Here is a 21,919-nt window from a genome sequence, read left to right on the forward strand (position 1 = left end):
GAGCCTTCCCTTTTGATGTTAATGACACTTCTATACTAGTCATCTGGCTATAAACTTTTCTCATGTGTTCTAAAGGTGTTGCTTCTTGGTAGAAGGATGCAAATGATGATCATTTGACTATTTGAGCTTTTCATTCTCTCTTTGATTCTACCTCTTAGGACTCTTCACAAGCTGACGATGAGAATGAAGCTCCTATAAAAATTGGGTATCCTTCTACCACAAATCATGGTTGTACCCATGTGTATACAACTCTTAATTCTACTAATGTGACCCCATTTGGCCATCTAGACAATTATTCTCCTTTTGCTACTTAGTTCCAAGCTTCATCTAACACTGCCCATCTTTCTCAACACTCTGGCCATTGTGCTAATAGATACACAAATGGAGTTTCATTATTCTCTCCTTGTCAAGATTCTAAGGACAACATTGCCTAAACAGTTGAGAGTTTGTGTTGGAAATAGTTTTTCAAATTCAAACTCTTCCCCATAAGGAATAAGTGAGTGACCCTCACTACTGAAGAGGGTTACTAGCCTTGGTGCTAGTATAACTATTCATTTTGTATTTTGTCTTTGAAATGCTTATTTTGTTAATGTGTTGTTAATAAGCTATTGATGACTTGTAAAAGGTAGCAATCCTGTTTGTTGTTGTTCTCTTTGACATCGTTGGGATATCAACCCCCTTGTCAGGGTGATATGTTTTTTTTGAAGGGAAACTATGCACTAGAGGCAAAATTTATGACTAGTTGATGCTCAAAACTACAATGGAAACTTGTATAACAACTGGGTTATACTTTGAGGTTATATTCCATAATGCACTTTAGTGAAAATGAAAACTTAAAGAATGAATTGTCATAATCAACTGTGTTGGTTCAGCTATGTACAATAATTTATCATGGATGATAAAAATTTGTAGAGCAAAATTGTTCTAATATAGAAGGTAGGTGAAAGCTAAAAAGAATGAAGAATAAAAAATAATAATAAAAAAATTACAAGTTGATGAAATATTGAAAAGAAACAATTAGACAAGAGTTCGTTAAGAAAAAAAATAAAAAAACATGAAAGAAAAGATCTCAAAAGATATTTGTGTTTTATTAAAGTGAGAAATCTAAAGAAAAAGGTTAAAAATAAGGAACACAAAAATAAAAAGAAAAGTAAAAGAAGAGAAAAACTGAAAATTCTCTAAGAAATTAGTTCTAAAGCTTGAACTTAAAATTAAAATGTTTGTCTTTTGTTTAATTGACTTTGAAAATGATGTATGGTCCTCTTGTTGATGATGTAATGACTTTGGACTCCTCTAGTATTGCCCAGTTTGTTTTGTCTGCTTCACATATCATCTTTGCCATTGCTTTGTCTAGTGATATAGTTGTTGATGAGTAGTTTTTTGTTTCAACCTTGTTCGGGCTTGGGGCTTGCTCTCGCTTGATCCCTTTGTTCCATATCTAGCTGTGGGTGATGTGGGGATCCTTATAGTTGTTCCTGACACTGTTGATGGAAGAGTTCTTGCTAGAAGGGTGCTCATGTAACACTCTTCTCAGATATATAGTAGTGGTTTTGCTAAGGTGGTGAATGTGGGGTCTCCCCCAAAGTCCCTCTCTACTATTAGTGGATGAAACTTTGCTTTTGTTGTCAAATCCGTTGTTGCTATTCCTTAAAAAATTGTGTAGACTTTGTACCTATGCTATGACATCCCATGTGGTGTTGTTTGTCAAGGATGTGGTGGAAAATGTGGATTTGTACAAATGATGTGGGTTGGTTTGTAAATTTAATAGTTTTTTGACCTCTCTTCAAGATCTTCATTACTAGGTTTTTTCATTTGCTATTCCAATGTGGATGCACCTTTGAAATCTTCACTTCATTTTTTTTAGAACTGTTGCTTTGATCAACATTTGACTATACTAGATTCTGATTCTTCCTTTATGATAAATCAAAGGTTGAACACGACTCCTTGGATGAAGCTCATGCTGCAAATTTGGGTGATGTTCCTCCTGCAAACTAGGTGTCTCATTTCTATCTCTTACTGGTGTGGCCCACGTGTTTGTGCAAACTTCTCTACCTTATTTCCAATCTTTGGCCAAACAACTTTCTTAGCACTTTTCCCCTTGTGCTTGCAATTTTCCAAATAAAATTGTACAAGTCGTTCCTTGTAGTGGCGGGGAACATAATGACAACATCACATGGACAATTATTTGATAGTGTAGGAAGTCATTCTTCAGTCAATAATTCTTCTCGCCTGTTGTAGGTGACTCGTCTACCCACTCTTGAGGTGAGTTACTAGCCTTCTTACTAGTGTGTTGTTTATCTTTCTAATTGCCAACACCTTTTTCAATGTGATGTTGATCTATATTGATGCCTTTAGGCCAGGATTGTGTAACTGTCATTACCCTTATATTACTATTGAATTTGGCAAAACTAAAATAAAAATTAAATTATAAATAAAATTAAGTAATACAAAGAAAGCATCTAATAGTGAGTGTAATTAAAAAATAAAATCGAGGAACAAATAAATCGGGAGAAGATGTTTTTAATATAAAATGAACAAAATCAACAAAGGCAAAAATCAACAAACAAGAAAATACAATGAATAAAAAGAATAAAATGATAATAAGTAAATGACCCAAGTATAATAAAAAAAAAGAGAACAAAAATAAACAATCAAACGAAGAACAAAACAAAACAAAAAATGAAACTCAATGTAGAAAGTAGTTTAATATAAAATATAAAAAGATGAATTAAAATAAAATTAAAATGAAAGTCAACAAATTCCAAGTTGAGAAAAGGAAATAAAAAGGAATAGGGTAAACACAAACAAAGAAATGAAAAAAGACAAGGACAAAATAAATAAATAAATAGATAGATAAAATAAGATAAGATATTAATTTTCCAACAAGAGACCAACAAAAGGGTCTAAGGGATTGAAAGATACAATAGGGAAGAAGAGCAAACCAATGGGAGCAACAAATGTTGTCCGAAAAAGAGCGAATAGGAAAGCAAAGAAAGAAAACAAGTGACACAAAAGAGAGAAGGATCAATAATCCTTTCTCAATACATAGAAGTCCCGCACAAAAGGAAAAGGGCCCAGGACAAGAACAAAAGCAAAAGACAAAGAGAGCGAGAGTCACCTCAAAAAGGAGTAGGGATCCTTTCTCAAAAAAGAGAGAAAGAGAAAGAAAGAAAGGGTCCACCAACAAAACAAACAGGGGCGACCAGGGGCGCTGAGATGTCGATGAATGTAATAGGAGTGTCATTGGTGAAGAGGTACACTATGGGGTCACCTGGAACTAGAGAGGTCGAAGTGTCTCCAATCACTACCATGGGGTATCAAATCATCGCCCACAAATAATCTAGTCAGGCAACCAAGACAAGACAAGAACGTGAGCGTGCTTAAGAATTGCCACCAGGTATGTGTCTTGGAATGCAACCTTTAGGACCGATTGGAATTGGCCATAGAGGCCGACCTCGACTCCCAACTAGCAGGAAAAGTGTCTTGAATCACCACCTTAAAGTTTCTAGTCATTGTCCATTTACCCTCTTGTTTGGCAGCTACAGTAAGAGCCCAAGCCTGCTTAAGTTTGGTCACCTGCAATCTAGTAAGATTCTCATCAAGATAAATCTTGGTGGGGAGAGAGGAGCTTCCTCTTTGCCTTAAGATCCCGAAGGCGATCAACAAGTGAAAGGAACTAGATAAGGAGGGTATTGCCATACCCGACCCAGGCACAGTCTAGTGAAATATTAGTGATATCTAGTTGGTCTTTAAGGAAGGAGCTCAGAATAAGAAGGAAGAGGGAGACCATAGATCCTCAAGTTTAGTCCATGGGCATGCTTGATCCTTTCATCAGCCATCTTGGTCTAGACCAACTTCTCTACTTGAGAGAGAGACCAACTTCTCTACTACGAAGAGAGACATTGTGTTGGTGTTGTTGCGAATAGATGCCCAAGATTTGAGGAGTTGTTCTCTTTCGGTCTTGAGGGAGCAATGTTTCCTATCAAGCTCAGATTGTTGCTCCTTTAGTGTGTGGATATCAAACAACCGTGGCTCGAATCAAATAGTTGGCACATGTACGTGTCTTTATAGTCTTAAAATGGAAGCACTTCAGTGTTAAGAGTGTTTACCCCTTCGAGTAAGTGGTCTAGGGTCATGTCAAGCGCTTTGAATGGGTCTTTGCATGGATCTAGTTGTTTTCCCCCTATTTTGCTTCTCTCTCTCTCTCTCTCTCTCTAGCCTATTTTTGAGAAGTTACTCTATGAAATTGAGGACTTTGACTTCTAGGTCAAGGACGACCTAATGGGTCAAGGTCTACCTCAACCTTGACCTAGGTCAAGGATGACCTCGACCTTGACCTAGGGCAGGGTCGACCTTGTCCTTGACCCTAGGTTCATTTTTCAAATTTTGGAAGTTTTGGGATCTTGGGCTTCAGAAAGTTTCTTTTCCCGCTTCTGAGTCGGTTGTTTTAGGTTTCAGAACAGTAGACTCTTAAATTAAATTTAATCTAGGTCTATTCCTAGTGGTTAAGGTTAAATGAGATTTAATGCTCCTATGTCAGCCTTCTCTAGGAGTTAGTGCCCTAAATCTCTATATAAGGAAGCCTTCTTCCCTTATTTTGACATTTACAATCTATCTACTATCCATATTCATGAGCGCATACACTATTTTTGAGCAAAGTTATTATTCACCTACTATGAAGTGAAGACCTACTATCTATCAAGCATTCAAGCATTAAATTGTTCAAGCCTCTGATTCATTAAGGAGATCCATTCTTAGCCATTGAAGGATTCAATCTATGGAGCCCTCTTGTTGAAGATTTCTCCATCCATATTCATTGAAGCCTCTTCTATGCAAAGCTATATTCAAGATTAGTGTTGAAGATTGATGCAGGAGGATCTTGCATTCAAAATAAAGGGGAGACATGTTGAATTTTATAAATTAAAAAAAAAAAAATCTGGAGGAGAGAGAAAGTGACGAAAATTAGAGGAGAAATAAAAAAAATAAAAAGGAGAAAAGAAAGGAAAAGAGGATTTTTATTTTCGAGATGCATAGGTGGCATAAATAGAAAAATAAGAAAAATAGTTGTCATTACATTAATCGAGGTGTGTAGGTGGCATCTTAGAAGCTTGTGGAAAGTTTCTTAAATCTTGCATTTAATATTTGTTGTGATCCATAAAGGAAATGTAATTTTCTAATTGGGCCACATGGTGTTGCTTAGTTGTAATTCTAGAAGGTTATGGAAGTTTTAGAAGATTGTGGATATTGTGTAGGTGGAATTCTAGAAGGTTGTGGATAAGTCATGCATTGGGTGGTAAGTGCCTATTTAAGAAAGGCATATGAGCATTTCTAATCAAGCTTGAGAAGTAGAAGCTAGAAGGTGTGAAGACTTCAAGGTGTGAAAGCTCTAAAGGTGTAGCTCTTAAAGTAGAAATTCTTGGTGAAGCTCTTGGTGTGAAGACTCTTATTTGGAATTTCTCTTATGTTGAAGAATTTGTAAACTTCTTTTTGAAGAAGCCATATCTATGATATCATCTTGTGGGTGTTGTAAGGATCTTCAAGTATAATAAAATTTCTTGTGGAGCATTTTTTTTATTTCTCTTGGTCTCCATATTGATGATTTCTTGATTGTGAGTGGGTAAGGGTGGTGTGGCCCTTTATCAAGTGGTATCAGAGCCTTACCTTCATTAGCCATTCTTAGCCATTGAAGGATTCAATCTCTGGAGCCCTCTTGTTGAAGATTTCTCCATCCATATTCATTGAAGCCTCTTCTATGCAAAGCTATATTCAAGATTAGTGTTGAAGATCTAATGCCATGGACTTGAGACATACTACATACATTTCTACATACATTTGGAGCATTCCTACTTGTGGATTCAAGGATTCAAATCCTGCACAAGGACTTCAATATAAGCAAGGTGAATTATTTCATTTACTTTGTTTATTTATATTACAATTTCAATTCAATTTCAAGGTAAACCCCCCATCCAAACAAGAAAACCATTTTTCTTGTAGATATAGGTATGGAACAACGAATTGAAGAGCAAATTCAGATACCCTTTTCGTTGAACTTCCAAGATCCGTGAACAAATTTTTTGTCGGAGTAGTGTAGGTTAAGGTCGACTTTTCGAGGTACAATTGTGCCCCACTATCAAGGTCAAGGTCGACCTCCCTTAAAAAAGACAAAATATTTCTGGGTTATCTTCGTCTCAACATTTCCAATTTGAAACGAGATGCAAATTGACCAAAAACTGCATACAAGCATCAGAAAACAACAATTTTCTAGATTTAAGGTTAGTATTTATCTTTTATCTATTTCAATATTTAAGCACATACTCCCTCATAATAGAAAGATCATAAAACCCCTCTTTCTCTCTATTCTCCATCACATGATCCATTTTTGCATTGATCACTTTCTCTTGTGCTTAATCAATTTGGATCACCACATTGAAAATAGGGTTAAGAAAAGAAACCCATTTTTCTTTCTATTCAATGTCCATTTCCTTTGAGAGCTCCATGATTTGTGAAGTAATAATTGTATCTAGTTGGTAGTCAAATTGTTTCTTCAAATCAGTCTGTGTTTCATCAAGCTTGAAGCATCTGAGTGACTAATTTTTGAGAGGGGTTGGCTAACAAGGCAACTGTATCTTTCAATGCTATATTAGCCTTCTCAACTTTTGCTAGATGATCAATAATTTTCTGAAATGCAACAAGATCAAGTGGGGGATACATTCTGTCAAACAGTTGACATGCAAACCCCAGCTACCCGCACTATTTGTTGTTGTTTACACAACCTTTCAAAACAATTTTGACAATTTGTCAAATAGTTTGCATGCAACTGATAGCACCACCAGTGTCTACAGAGGAAGAAGGGCTGTGTTGTGGGTGTGCCATGAATTAGTGCCCTCTACAGTGCTGTGCACCTTTAGAAGTAAAGTATAAAAAGTGAAAGGAAAGTTGAAAAAGGAAAATAACAAAGAGAAAAACAAAAGAATGACCAAAAAATAAAATATGAAATGAAACCATCTTAAGACAATATATGAGAATGAAATGAAAAAGGAAAAAAAGATTTAAAAAATAAAATAAAATAATGATAATCAAACAAGCCAAATGAAGGGGGTTAAAGAATAAAATAGCCCATCAAAAGCGACATAACAATAAGGCAAACAAAATAGATGATAAATCATCAAAAAGAGAGAGAGGTAGACTAAATAAAAACAAAGGTATAAAGGGTCACGAAAGATGTTGGATTATAATGAAAAGAAACTAAGATAGGCAAAGGGATAAAGATAAATAGCTAGGGAAAGATGTGTAACATGAAAGCACGTGAGCAAAAATATGAATGAGGTGTGTGGTGATGTTTCTGTGAAAATAGCTTATTTTCAGTCCCCAAAGTATTGGGTTAATGGCCAACATAACAAAGTGTAAATAGTGATAAGGAGCTAGTTACAACACATTCTAGTTTTGGCTATGTGAAATGAGGGCAGGTGAACCCAATATAATACCCTTTTATCCTAAATCCTTTCAATATGTGTATTGCAATCAAGCATATATTTGGTATATGATAGTTGGCCATATTCATGATTTTGAAAACTTTGAAGACCTTGAGAACAAAATAATTCTACCCCTAGGACACTAAACTACAGAAAAATAGAAGTACTTGAAAGTATTAATATTTTTAGATTCTGCAATATAAGGTGAAATGTACTAAAAAAATAGGTTAGATCATTGCTCAATTTAGGCACATAGAGTCATAAGAATTATAATCTTGAAGAGTCATGTGATTAAAACTAGAAGCAAGCTATCCATTGACCCACAACCTATATGATTAGCTACAATAATGAAAATTGGGCTCTGCAACCATTGCATATGAATATCAAGATTCATATAAGTACTTCAAGAATTATTACAACCCCATTTTAGATATCTTAAGAATCACAAATACATTTCATGTTAACATAGAATAAAAGAGAAACCTTAAGCCTTTGATTTTTTATTTCATTAAATTCATAAAGCACATGAAAGGAAAACATAAGAAATCATTGAATCTCACTACTTGTTTCTCTAATTACATGAGTTTTCACATAATATAAATCATTATGAGGACTATATATGTCCAAAAGTAAAGACCATTCTTTGACTTAGTATAGAATGAAATGTTTTACACTATCTAATAGCCTATTCAAAAACTAGAAAACCCAAAATAAAAGATTGGATTGTCTTTTATAGAACAAGGGACCATGCAAGCTTCAAGTCTTTTATAAAGATCTCATTGGTAGTAGGTAACCACTACTTCACTAAAAGATAAACATACAATAGTATCCTACCGACAACTTTTCAATGATAATTTAGTCTTTGGTAGAGAAGTAGTTGTAGTATGTTTCTTCAGAGATATCCTTCATGTATTCGGAGTTGAAAAAATTGGTGAGGTATCCAATAATTTTTAGAATTATATGGAAATGAGGTGCTTGTTATGTTGTTTTCAAGATACTTGTATTTAAAATGTGATCAATTAGGGGCTAAAGCTTGTTGATCTCTAAGCCCAAGTTGCCTATTAGTGTCTAACACTTAGTCATTTCCAAGGAAATGTTGGATGGTCATCACTGCGACTTTGAGCCATCTCGAGAAGGCCAAGTTGCAAAGGACTTGTTTATATTTCATCATAAGCCAAGCAAGTTAGAGGTTGTCAAGCACCTTAGTAGAGACCGAGTCAGCATACATGCTGAGTAACATAGAAGAGACCAAACATTTGAAAAGTCAGTTTATGCCGAGTGTATAGAAGCTGAGTGACAACATGAATTTTAGTTATGATCGAGTGTCAAAACATTCAAGTGTCAAGTAAACCAATTTTGACATATGAGTTTGTAATTGCAAAAACACTTATGTAAATCATTTTAGCCGACTTCTACACAATACTTAAAGATTGTAGAGACAATTAAGGAGAAGATTACACATTTTGTCAAATGACATTAATCCCTAGAAAAGAAGATTAACCAGTCAAAAAACCAAAAGGGAAAATGACAAAAAGGATGGATTATGGATTGTTGATCCTAATCTATAACTTTGAATGATTATCTATTTAAGAAGGGTTCTTGCCCTAGGATCAATATAATGAGTGAGAAAGAATTGAAGCAAAGTGAAGGAGAAAACAAGCTAAGTACAGAGCGAAGAAAGGCTAAGTTTGAAAGGAGATCAGATAGAGCAACCTAACAATAAAGGATAGAACAAAGATATGAGAGAAGGAGATTGGATTGAGATTTTGAAGAGAGGAGATCCATAATAAGCTTTTAAAGAAAATTGAAGGATCATGTATTGAATCAATTTTAACAAATTGAGTCACGATAAATCTCTTAACAAAGTGGTTCTAACAGACCTTATTTAAATGTGCTTGTCCCTTTGGTGAAATGGTGGGGCTTCTTGCCTGTAGGGCCGACAACCAAGGTTCAAGTCCTCACAAGGCCATTCTCTACTGTGGATCTTAATTGAGAATGTTTTCCATTGACCCTTGGTGAAATAGTGGAGCTTCTTGCCTGTAGTTCTTACAACCATGGGTTAATTCAAATTTAAAATGGAAAATCTATATAATTTTCTTGCTTGGCTTCCTGCACCTAGCTTCGGCTTCGGCTCTAGTTCTGGAGTCTAGTTCCATCTCTCACGGCTGGATTCGACTTTTTCTGTCCATCTTTTTGATGGTCACTTCAGCTTCTACTCCTGCATTTGGCTTTATGGTGGTCACTTCAACTTCTGCTTGTCGAGCTAGGGCTTCTCTTGATCCTGGAGGGAATACTTGTTCACCAAGTGCTGTGGGTGGTTCGGTCATATCCTATGCTGATGTGGCTTCCTATGAGGCCAATATTGGTGGTCAAATTGTGCGTTTAGGGCTCCAAGACACTGTACCAGTTGTGGCATGTAACCCAAAAAGGCTTGATTTAAATTCTTTAGTTGTTGATAAGATCTCTATCAATATGGAAGATTTCTCAGCCACTGCTGCTATCTTTCGCTTTAAGGGTTTCTGGCCTTCTCTCTCGAAATTATATGCATGGATTTCCTGTGTTTGGGAGCCCATCATCTCGGAGACTGCCCAGATTTACCCTTTGGCAAGGGTTTTTTTTGTTGTGAAATTTGAAACTGTTGAAGACAGAAATGCCATTTTTAGCTATAACTTCACTTAGGATGAGAAGTTTCCCTAGATGGCTAAAATTTGGGACAAGGATTTCAACCTATTGACGAAATCTTTTAATAAGTTCGCTCTGTGGGTAAGGCTGTTGAATATCCTCCTTCATCTTTGGGTATGTTATGTCCTGAAGGAGGTGGGGAAAGCCCTTGGTGACTTCATGATGCTTGATACAGTTGCTTCAAATGTGTTACAAATGACGTATGCTCACATGCTGGTTGAGATCAACATTTCTAAGGGACTCCCAGAAATGATTTCATTGGATTCTCCTCTTGGTTCTTGGAATATTCTTCTTGACTATGAGGGTATCCCCTTCCATTGCAGGAATTGCCACTTGACTGGTCACTTGGCCACTAGCTGCTCTTCTAGTAAATCTAGATCGAAAATGTCCCCTTCTTGCTGGAAGGGGGTCTCGGATGACCACTACACATTGCAAAAGGTCCCTTCTATAGGGAATGGTGACTCTTTGCAAGATACTTTAGTGGTGGATTCTTCTATTGTCTCTCACAAAAATCATCTTCTCTTGACATCTTGATGAAGGAGCTTCCTATGGTTCCTTCTATGGTGGTAGTTGGTCTGTCTTTGGACTTTTCTGTCCCAATTTCTGGTGTGGATTCTGTTGCTGTCTATATTAGTCCATCACCTCCTTTGGTTCCTTTTGTAGTGGCAACTGGTCTATCTCTGGATTTTGCTGTCCCAGTTATTGGTATGGATTCTGCTGTTGTCTCTGTTTGTCTGTCCACTCCTAGCATCTTGTTGGTGGATTTGCAATTGGCTCCTTCTATGGTGGTTGCTGGTTTGTCTCTGGATTCTTCTGGTGTTTCCAAGTCAGTTCCTCCTATGGTTCTAGGTGATGTTGTTCCGTTTCAAGTTTCAACTATCACTTACTGTTCTGTGGCCTTTTCCTTGGCTTTGGAAGTTTCTAGAACTGGCTGTGATGGTGCTGATTTTCAATGGCATAAGGCTGCTAGTTTGGTGGAGGATGGATGGATTACAGTAAAAGGAAAAAAGGTCAAGCCATCCAATCTCGCTTTTGATATGGAATTACGGTCTAATAAGAATGGTTCAAAAGGGAAAGTCTGATGTGGCTGTCCTTCTTTGGCTCTCTTGGCTTTTGGCCCGTTGGTCTCTATAGTGGCTTTTGGCCTTTAGTTCTTTGAAGTGTGTCTCATCATGGGGTTTCAAGAGCCCGGTCAAAACCTGTCTTTGTGGCTGTAGTGCTCTATTTTATTTGTGTTGCCACAATGGTCACCTTTTGTTTAGTGACTTGTTTCACCTTTAATTGTTATTTCGTATAGGGTTTCAGGTACCCTTCAAAACCTGTTTGGGGTTGCAGGTGCCCATTCAAAACTTGTTTGTGTGGCTGATGAGTACTATGTTATCTGTGATGCCACCCTGGTCACTGTGTCTTATTAGGTGACTTGTTTCACCTTAGGACTTTAGTTTTGTTTTGTTTGGGCTGCTTTGAAAATTTCTTGATTTGTAAAGGGTTTCAGGCTCCCTTCAAAACCTATCTTTCTTATTAAAAAAACCTTATTTAAATCTCCTAACAAAGTCCTTACTTTATTGTAAGTGTAAAATCTTTTAATAGGGTAAGACCTAATAGTCTTAAATGCTCTTAGTAAGGAAGACCCCTCACAGGGTAGATCATTAGATATGATCAAATTATAGCCCTAACAAGTGAACTTTGTTGTTGCAACAATAAAGATTTATGGGTTTCATCCCCACCCCAATTTTACCTTCAACTTGAAGTGTTTCTGGGTTACCAAAATCATTGCGTTATGTGTTGATTTTTTACATAGATGTTATGCTTAGATATATTTCATTTCAACATTACATGTTTATGTTTATATGGTATGAGAAATGAGAAATGAGAAATGAGATGGATTAAGTGTGAATATAGTTAATCATTTTATCAGTAAAATTTTTTGTAGATCCTAATTCACCTCCCCCTATTAGTATCTTGTTTTGCATTAAGATTTCCAACAATTGGTATCAAAGCTCAATTCTCTTGAATGAAGTCTAACAGCTTGAGAGCACACGATCTTGAAATGAAGGAATACAAAATGGGAAAAATCATTGAGAATCAAATGATTGAAATCTTGATCATACTGCAACAACTTGAAGGAGCAAAAGACGAGTTAAGGAAATCCTTAAAGAAAAGGAAAGATATGGCCATTCAACAACATGACAAACTCTACAAGGAAGTTGATACACAAGGATTGCTTAATAGTGAGAGTATTGATGACAGTGATGCAACAATAATGGATCTATTGGAGAAGAACAACATTCTGAACAAAGAAGTCAAAGAACTCAAGAGAGAACAAGAAATCCAATCATTGAGACTATGAAGTGATTGAACAAAAGAAGAAAGTTGAAGAAGAAAAAATTGTGGATGAAGAAGACAAAAGAAAAATTGTTACTAGACTTTAGGAAAGATAATTTGATGTACAAAAGCTTACAAACAATCAGTTGGATATGATGAACCAATTGTTACTTGCAAATGAGGAGCTGAACAGAAAGGACATGGAGATCAAAAATTTGAGATTACAAAGTGACCAACTAAGGAATGAGTTGAGATCTGAGAAAGAACTTCTAGAATGAATGAACAAACCAAGTGAAGCTATTAGATACTTTGAACAACTAATGAGATCACCAAGGTCATCTAGTGTTACTTTTGGTCTAGGACATGTCAAGCGCTCTTCATCTACTGAGGAAAGAGAATCATCAAAGAGTGGTGAGAAAATAAATGTAAAATCCAAAGCCAAACCTACTTGTCATCCCAATGGCTTAAACTTCACACACTAAGGCTTCTTTCCTAACCTAAAAGTGTTAAATAGTCAAAGTTGACTTTTTTTTGCAAGCTTAATTTTCCCATTGGTGTGTGATGTTTAAGCTTTGCCCTTGTCATCATTGTGGTAAACTTGGACACACTGCTAACATACGCAGGAGCAAAAATGGTATGCAAAACCCTAAGCCTAAGTTTACTGGTAACTATTATAATTGCAAGAAGCAAGGATACCAAGCACATGAATGCAAGTCAAAGGAGCATGACACACCTACTATACCTAGATTTGAAGGACATTATTTTAACTATCATAAATATGACATAGAGCTCATGAATGCAAATCTAAGGAAAAATCTATCTGGACATCTGAAAAGAAAACACACACACCTAAGCAAAGTAACTCTTACAATTGAGATTACAACACATGGTATAATTGTCATTTTTGTGAACAATATGGGCACATTCCAGAGAATTGCATTAAGACACATTTCAAAGGTAACTATAAGAAATGGTTGAATGGAGACCTAGTTTCTTTCAGTTATCTTAAGGTTGTACATGTTATAGTAAGAACTGTAGGACTCGAGCACCAACACCAAACAATGAAAGAAACAAAGGAAAAGGGAAAGTTGAAATAAAAAAAACATGGAAAGAGATAGAAGTTGGAAGTAGTGGGGAAATAAAAGATAAGATCACCCAATCCAATGGATTAAGTGATCACTCCACATCCAAATAAATATAAGAGGTATGTGAGGGATTGCATACTTAATGTAATATCATACATCAGTTCCTAACAAGAAAAATGATTAAAAGTCCATGTCAACATGAATCAAGATGCATTAGGACATATCTAAGAAAAGTATTGGGCAATGAAACATGTTTTACTATCAAGTGTTGAGCATCAGTATATAGTCTATATTGACTGAGCATTGCAATATAGATCGAGAGCTTACATCGACCGAGCTGATGTATTAGTTGAGAAAATTGGTATTGACCAACCAAGGTGGTAGTGATCAAGTATTTGAATGAAAAGAAGTGTGAAAGGCCGAGACAACTTTTGTGCACCTACCTGAGTACAAACACATTTATTGCAGACCCAAATGGATAGATTAAAGGTATATATCAAATTTTGAAATTCATTTTCAACTTACTAAGCAACTTTTAGAGCTCAAGCGATTGAAAGGCAATTTCAGTGATATAGCAAGAAAATCACAACGTGCCTTTGGAAAATTAAAGTATCACCAGTAAGTTAAGTTTTTAGTGTCGAGTAAGTTGTTTTCAAATTTATTTGAAGCAAATTCATGTGAACCCTATTTCTAAAATGACATCATCTGTGTCAACATCTTTGAAGGAAACTTTGAAGGAGAGAAATGCACATATTGTGAGGAACGATTAGTGTCCCCCACCAAATTTCAGAGAACATTCAAATGTTGCATTTGATGGTGATGAATTTGGCACCCTGTTATCAATCCACCAAGGGTATTGGTGGTTCATGATGTAAGATCATGTTATATGTGTAAAGTAGGAGAGATTGGAGACTATGAACTTTGTGCAACATATGAAAAATTGTGTGATAATGGAGCGTTGAAGGATGAATACAAGATTGTTGCCAAGAAAGGGCTAATCCGTGCACTAGCTTTTTCGAAGGTTTTCAAAGTTGAATAGATAAATATTGTGTTGAGCCATGTGCATGATATGAATATATGGTTAGAAGGAGGACCAATTAAGATCAACAAGGCTATCATATGCCTAGTTACTGGTTATCCTACTTTGGATAGACCTAAATCAATAAGAAGCACTGTAAGGAACATTGTCGAGTAGCAAATGAAGGTGAAGTGGATTGGTCATAGCATGTCAATCGATGATATCAATGACCATGTCATTGAATTTGCAATATGTGTGATTGCACACAAGTTATATCAGGTGAGCCAATTGAATAGCATACCCTGCATTGGATTGGACCTTAGATACACAATTGTGAAGAAAGATCATAGTTATGATCTAGCCAAGTTGTAACTACAACAATTGTTAGAGAATCTTGGAGCAATAAGGAAAACCAAGAATACATCATGTAAGTTTGGTTTCCTACTTATATGTATATTTTTCTATGTATTGAATTCATTCCCTATAGTAGGAACAATTTCATGGGATAGAAGAAGAACGCAAATAGAGAAGATCAATGACTTGATAAGTTAATTAGGAGAAAATTTTGAGGCAATTATGGATAACTATTTTGAGGAATTCAATAATAAAATGAAGAATTGAATGAGGATACCTAAGTCAGTTGTAGATAATTATTTTGATGATATATGCTTCATGGTAGATACATCTTTTATATATGCACAGTCAGTATTACTAAGGGTTTCATGGAAGAGGCCAATGCAATATGAATTTAATGTTGATGAAGTGACAACAACAGTGGCTGCACTTCTATCTAAAGAAACTGATGTGAATGTCGAGCCATTTTGTACATATGACACTGCCAAGGGAAGAATGACTTTAGAAACAAAAGAGCCCAAGATAGATAAGAAAATGAAGAAATATCTTGAGGGAAAACCTAGCAAAGGTCAAATTTAGATCACTAGAGGAAAAATGTGAGGATGAGGAATTCAAAGAAGAAGCCCAAGCCGAGTCATCTAAGGGCAATGAGCTAGCTGTTGCTAAGCGCAAGGAAACAAAGTAGAAGAAAATAGTAATTGTTGATTTAAAAATTAAAGTGAATCTTAATAAGGTTGTAAAGAAAATTGTCATAATACCTAAGAAAAAGCCAAAAAGAAGAGTAATTACAAGGTCAAAGGCCACTCAACCCCCAACTATAAAGGAGAAAGGTAGTCCAACAAAGAGGAAACCAACCAGAACACCAAAGAAAAATCTACCTAAGAGGCCGAGGATGAAACTAGTTGTGACACATGAGGAGGAGGATGATGATGAAGAATCATAGTCTAATGATCTGAGAAAACTTCAGATTGTACCCAAACCACATCCAACGACTGTAGGTAAGGTATGTCAAGAGATTAGTGAATTGACAAGTTTGGAAAGATTTAAAGATATTAATTTTGATTCTTTGAATAATGAAGACCAAGAGAAGCTTGAAAAGGATATGATAGACATGATGATACAATTCAAATCTATGCCTATAGAGCTAGGTCAAGGCATTACTGAAAATTTGTATAATAAAGTCGATGCTAAGTGGAAGTGGGCATTATCCATTGAATGAAAGATTAGGGAGACCATGTTAGCACAAACAATGCCATATTTAGGGAAGACACATATGTCTATAGCCCTAAAAGATTTCATGAAGAAATTTATGCCCAAGGAGAGGGCTTATAACTTTTTTTTAAGAATAAAGCTCATGGAGCTAAGAAAAGAGCATTAGTATATGGAAGGAAGCATTTTTGTTGCTTATTCCATCGACTGAGAAAGAAGAAGAAGAAGTAGAAGAGGGAAAAGGTGAAGAAGTAAAAGAAGAGGTGGATGATACAAAAAAAGTTGAAAAACTTGTAGAAGGGTGAGAACAACAAGATGTTGTCACAATTGAGGACATTCCTAATTCATCTCCACATAATTAGAATGTATTGACTAAGGAAGATCTAAAGAATGCTACACAAGATGCCTCGGATCCCTCTCTACCATGAACCAATGCAATGTTATTGCAAGTATAGGATTATCCAAGGACTGAGAGTGCAAGTACTAAAAATTTCAATGTTACATTAGTTATTGTGATTTCTAACATGAGTGCCAAGCAACAAGGTAAGGCAATAATTGCATTTCCACAATTTACCCATGTCATGAGTGTCAAACTAGATGAGAACAAGGTAGAAGGACAGAAAGGAATGATAGAGATTGAGAAACCCAAAGAATAAGAGGCTATCTAAGCTCTTATTCAACTGCCAAGTGCCATACCTACAAAGACATTAAATGTTACACCTCTACAACAGGTTAAATCAACTCAAAAGAAGTCACCTGGATCAAGTGAAAAGAGAAAATGACTGCAAATATCACTACCTAGTGATAGCACCCCTCGATCTTAGATGATGGAACAAAAAGATGCTACAATAGAGGAGTCAGTGAGTTTAGATGAAGTCATCACATTTCCTATGTATGACTTGAACAACATGACATTGGAACAGATGGAAGAATTGCAAACCTTGCTATGTCACAAGACAAAGAAAGAATTGTTGCAGAGAGAACACAAAAAGAAATAGGTATTTCATAGTATCAAAGATATTTTTGTTGATGTAGTTGAGATTGCTGATCTTAATATGCAACATCCAATTTTGGATCAATTAGTATATATTGTTGATAAGGTTTAAACTGAGGATATAGAGACCAATGATACATTGATGAGATGGTCTGAGAAGAAGTTTAAGCAAAAAGTTTTGCAAAAAGTTTCAACTAAACTTACAATTAGATAGGTTGAACTTTCTAACCTTACCACTTAGTTGGAAGGAATTTTGAAAGTAATTCATTCTTTGTACATGAAACTTTGTGATGTTGAGTTCTTCACATTGGAGAATCAACAATCTATTGATATGATTTAGATAGATATGAAGGCATGTACACATTCATTGAGTAAGAATGCAAGTTCAAGATCATCTTCATAGAATAAGTTGACATTTGATCAACATAGATTAGCTAGGTTAATGGCTAGAGATAGTGGCGTACATAATAAATTGATTTTTATTCAATTCATGTTACTACCACATTTGGAGATAATTCAAAGGAAATTATCTATAAATTAGAATTTAACAAAGAAAGATACACATCTTTCAACTGTAGAGAGCTTAATTGATTTAGCTGCTCAGCTAGAGATTCATATTCAAGTTATGGAATCTGCAAGAGATAGATGGAATAAAAGACTTGAAGAAATTTTGGCAAGTCATTAAACATTTTTGGACAAATACAAGTCAACCCTTGTAAAACCCAAACCTTAAGTGACAAAAATAAGGGGGAAATGTATTTATGACATCATGATATAAGCGAAAGAGGAAATATTATAAGATGACACAAAGGGAGATGACAAAAATTAGATGAATCTACATCAGAGGATACCAACATGTATATATTGTATAGAAAAGGTAAATTTTTGAGGACTATGTTACAGACTTAGGGGGAGTATTATTTTTGCATGGAAAGTTAAGTCATGACAAAGTGCTTTTGACACTAATGTCAAAGGGGGAGATTGTTGATCTCTAAACCCAAGTTTCCTACTAGTGTATAACACTTAGTCATTTCCAAGGCAACGTTGGATGGTCATCACTACGATCGAGCCATTCTAAGAAGGCTGAGCTATAGAGGACTTGTTTATATTTTGTCATAAACTAAACAAGTTAGACGTTGCTGAGCACCCCAGTAGAGACCGAGTCAACATACATGTTGAGTAACATAGAATATACCAAACATTTGGAAAGTTAGTTTATGCTGAGCATATAGAAGCTGAGTAACAATATGAATGTTAGATATGACTGAGCATTAAAACTTTCAAGTGCCGATTAAACCAGTTTTTACATGAGTTTGTAAATGCACAAACACTTATGTAAATCATTTTAGCCAACTTCTACATGATATTTAAAGATTGTAGAGACAATTAAGTGGAAGATTACACATTTTTTTAGATGGCATTAATCCTTATAAAATTAGATTAACCAATTAGAAAATCAAAAGGGAAAATGAAAAAAAGGATGGACTATGGATCGTTGATCCTAATCTAGAACTTTTGATGATTATCTATTTAAGAAGGGTTCCTACCCTAGGATCAATATAGTGAGTGAGAGAAAGAATTGAAGTGAAGTGAAGGAGAAAACAAGGTAAATATAGAGTGAAGAAAGGCTAAGTCTGAAGGGAGATCAAATATAACAACCTAATAGTGAAGGACATAACATATATACCAAATAAGGAGATCAGATTGAGATTTGGAAGAGAGGAGATATGTAATAAGCTTTCAGATAAAACCAAAGGATCAGGTATTGAATCTTTTTTAACATATTGAGTCAGGGAAAATCTCTTAATAGAGTGGTTCTAACAGACCTTATTTAAATTTCCTTAAAGAGTCCTTACTTTATTGTAAGTGTAAAATCCTTTAATAGGGTAGGACCTAATGGTCTTAAACTCTCTTAGCAGGGAAAACCCCTCACAGGGTAGATCATTGGATATGATCAAATTGTAGCCCTAACATGCAAACTTTATTGTTGTAATAGTAAAGATTTGTGGGTTTCATCTCCACCCCAATTTTATTTTCAACTTGAAGTGTTTTTCAGTTACCAAAATCACTATGTTATATGTTGATGTTTTACATGGATGTTATGCTTAGATAGATTTCATTTCAGCATTACATGTTTATGTTTATATGGTATAAGATCTGAGATGGATTAGGTGTGAATACAGTTAATTGTTTTATCAGTGAAAATTTTTATAGATCCTGATTCACTCCCCCCTTTCAGAATCTTGTTTTCCATTAAGATTTCCAATAAATCTTTCTCTATAAGATGGAGTTCAATCTAAATATTAGATCAAATTAATACAAATTAAAATTAAAGTCAAGTTCTCAAAAATTTCACATTTGGCTACAACAACTACTATTCTCTACATCAAAATTTCAAAATGTGGAGCAAAAGGTTAGATATTAAAACTAATTACATAGAATTTAAACTAGTACCTGTTAGATTATGTAGGGTCTATAGATGCTTAGTATAGAATTTTCCACTTAGCTTGGCTTTTTCTTATTTGAATTGAACCCATTCTTGATGTATTACAACCAAATCCTCTGCATTGCCATCCAAATCTTGTAAAAAACTATCTTCATTTGCCTTAATATTTGTCAAGGCATCTTCGAAAATGAATTATTTGGAAACTTTATTGACTTTCTCCCCATCCATCATATCAACATAAATATTGTACTTAGTGAAATCATAAAAATTTGATAATTTTTCCTTAATATTATTTGTATAAAAGTGATGTTATTAAATTATTTGAGTTAAAAACTTAAGCTTCCATTCATATTCCTTGATTAACTCTTTTAGGGGAGATGAATTAACATTCTTGAATAAAACTTGAAACACCAAATCAGTTTTCTTAAATAAGAAAGGGAACCAACAAGGGTCTTTTAGATTGTCAATGAGTATGCTAGAAGTTTGAAAATTTTTAAATTATCAACCCATACCTACCAGACCTCCTTGCAAGTAGACTTACCTTGGCCTTAATAAGAAATCAAACAAAATAGCCTATATATTTCATTTCCATAGTTTTAACATTTTTGTTGGCCTTTGGAAATTTTTCCTTTAGCCTATCATTTTCAACATTAAGTATTGGAATTTTAGTTTGCAACTTCATTATCTCTTCAAAAAATCTCCCTGTATAGACTGTCTTGATCTTGCTTGTAATTGTTCCTCCAAAATTTTATTTTTGGCTTCCATAGCTACTATTTTCTCTATTTCTCTAATTGTAACTTTGTGTGTCATTTGATGTACATACACCATTAAGCTATAAGTTTTAGGGCATGTGTAATCAAAATATTTCTTGAGAACCAATTTCCTATACAATGTTTCATGCTGAAAAAACATAGATGGGTTCTTACTATTGGGACCAAGATCAAACAACAAGAACATCTAATTTTTCATCAAAAGAAGACTCACAAAGTAACCTTTGTTTTTGTTGTGGGGTTAAATTAGAAAGATTAATAATTTTTTTTCTCATAAGTCAATGAAAAATATTTTACCCCACCCTTCTTAAACTAGAACCTTACTATCCACACTCATCTATTTTCCTTTCTATGGGGTTACATTTGCAAATTGTTCTTCAACCTATTCAAATGTTTCTTTTGGCATTGTTGTCATTGGTGTCAAAACTTATGAGATACATGACTATACTCTAGGTGATGTATAGATTTGATATATTTCCATATAGTATATTATGGTAATAAATTATGTGGATAACTATACTTGCTCGAGTAATGGTGATATATCTTTTTGGTACTTCATGGTATACAGTGGGTGCAAAAATATGAAAATTGAATGGATATCATTTTTTGTTGTGTTTTAAGTTCATTCCATACATCTTTTCTATCTATGAATTCATCTAGTATGTCAAAATATTTGGGCATGTGAGTTGTATTTAGTTTTGGACAAGTGTTTCTTGGTGCTATCATTTAGTTAGTGTTGAGTTTTTTTGTGATCAAAACATGGTCTTGGTTGTGGTATTCCTATAACCCCAAAAACATTTCATTTATGTTATCTTTTGGTCTTTATGAAATGTAGTGTGCTTACATGGGACCTATCTTTGGGTCCCATGGTAGCATTGTAATGCTCTGCAAGGGAATCCAAGAGAGATTAACCTAAATAATGCCACTAAGTTCACTAATTTTTTCTTTCTTAAGAGTTTATAAATAGTAATGTACAATAATGCAACAATAATTAATGATTAGATAAAAAATATATATAATAAAACTCAAAACATAGATTACAAATCTCAAGGGTTTTGTAATGTAGAATTATGTATATATTAAAATCCACTAAGTATAGTTGTAAAACACAATTCACATAATGTAGATGAATGACTAAGAACATCACATATGAGAATCCCAAATCCAAGCGATACAATATCTAAATAAATAAAACTCTACATCCATTTCACATGTTGTAGGGTATGAGTTACAAATCAAACTACATATACATCTTGTAAATGTGATCAATACGTAAATCAATGCATAAGAATATGATGAGAAGATGAAATATGTCTCCAAAGATGATTTCAGATAATGCCATTGATACAAGGATAACCCAACACTAGAATATGAAGTTAGAACATATATGAATGATAAAGGTCACACAACCACATAACCTTGTGAAACCCAAGAAGTGAAAAACTCAAGAATACTAAGAGGGGGAGGGGGTGAATCAATATTCTACATAAATATTAAAATAGTAATTAAAACTAAATGGGAGATAAAGAAAAACCAAGACACAAAAATTTATCTATGGAAACCC

Source organism: Cupressus sempervirens, chromosome 10, assembly GCF_028749045.1.
Source record: "Cupressus sempervirens isolate cs-2001-9-10 chromosome 10, ASM2874904v1, whole genome shotgun sequence".
NCBI lineage: Eukaryota > Viridiplantae > Streptophyta > Pinopsida > Cupressales > Cupressaceae > Cupressus > Cupressus sempervirens.